Source organism: Apium graveolens, chromosome 3 (genome assembly GCF_009905375.1).
Source record: "Apium graveolens cultivar Ventura chromosome 3, ASM990537v1, whole genome shotgun sequence".
NCBI classification, from domain to species: domain Eukaryota; kingdom Viridiplantae; phylum Streptophyta; class Magnoliopsida; order Apiales; family Apiaceae; genus Apium; species Apium graveolens.
In genome coordinates, this window is record NC_133649.1 from 94,766,039 (window position 1) to 94,767,868 (window position 1,830).

Sequence of the window (1,830 nt, forward strand, 5' to 3'; positions counted from 1 at the left end):
TAACTGTTTACCTCATCCGTTGAAGTGTCACATCAGTCGTTTTGAGTGAGTCACAACCGTTGATTCTATTTACTTAACCGTTGATACATATATATATACACATTTATATGTATTTGTATTAAAGGCAGTTTTTAAAAGTACATATAGTTTTTCTTTTATTCTCAAACGGCTGTAATTCACTTAAAAATATTGTTTAATCATTCTCTTTATGTTTTAATTTGAGAAAGTATAAAAGCCCCTTTGAATTCTTATTTTCACTTTACGCTTTCTTGCAATTTTCAAAAGCTTCTACTCTCTTTCTCTCCCGAAACTCTCAACTTTTCTCTGCAACTTCTACCCACAACAATGGCACCAGTAGTAAAGATAATGTCCCAATCTGGGTTTGTCTATGAGAAAAAGAATTTCGTAGCTTTGGTGGAAAAGAATGAAGCCCACTCAGATTATCACAAGATGATGGACTTCATCAAAAACTGCAAACTGAGCTATGCAATGCTGGAAGCCCCAATGATTTACTGTGAGGTAGTTAAGGAAATGTGGACAACTGCTAAGTTCAACCCCACTGATATGACCATCTCTTTCTCTCTCAAAGGTAAGGATTACTGTATTAACTGTGATGATATACAGTCCTGTTTTAAATTACCTGAAAATAATGCCATGACACCACACACTGATAATGATGCATCTAGCATGTTAGATTCCATAGGCTATTCTCTTGATTCTACTAGTCTAGGCAGTATTAAGAAAAAAGGCCTTAGGAAAGAATGGAGTTTTCTCAAGTGATGCCTTTACCAAGGTTTTCTCTGGGAAAATTAGTAATTTTGATGTAATAACTTCATCTCTTGTTAATATGCTCTATATGCTGGTTTCTGATAGGTACTACAATTTTAGCAACTATGTTATGCTAGAATTGGGTACTAGGTTAGGTAACAAGGCTAATAGACCTCATAACATCTACTATGCTAGATTCTTTATGTTATTGGCTAACCATGTTGCTGAAGGTTTGGTCATAAATAATGAGAGTAATAAACTCAAATGCTGGGCACAAGAGAAGAGAGTCCTTGCAGACCTTTTAAGGATTAACCTCAACAGTAAGGTGCCATTGGTATACTTAACAATCATGGATGCACCTCAGGTAAGTGAGGTAAATACTTTTTCAACTTCTACTACTTCCAACCCCATCATTTCTTTGCCTTCAAGTGTGGCCATGGAATCTGTGTTAATGCCCCTACAGGTTCCTACCAAGGACGCCAAACCTAAAGTTTCAAAATCTAAGTCAAAGAAAGCCACCTCTGTTGTCTCTCAAAAGACAACTGTTGTAACACCTGCCATAAACCTTGAGGGGAGTGAACAGGGTGTTAGTGGTGAGGGAGAGGGGTGAACATCAAGAAAATCCCCAGAATAAGGTAGGATAGGTGAGTGGTACCCAAGCTAGCCAAACCACAGTTTCTCAAAAGACTGTGGTAGGTTGAAAAGGATTCAAACTCATCCCTAGTTGCATCGTCCCAAAAGGGTGCACCTATTGAAAATAGTCCCCAACCAGGGACACAAAACAAAAGAGGGAGGGACACTGAAGCCACACACTCACATGTAAAAGCCTTCATAAGAAGAAAGAAGGTCAAATCCCTAGTTTCAACACAGGGTGCACACACTACACAGATACAACCACCTGTATCTATGCCTTCACAAATTCAGCTTGATGTGACTCCAACAAATGTGGAGTCACAGTCCCATTCTCTCAAAATTGACACACACCAATCACCAAATTCTCCATCACCATCTCTGGATGTGGACATGATATTCACATCAATTCCTGATTCTCCCTCTTTACAA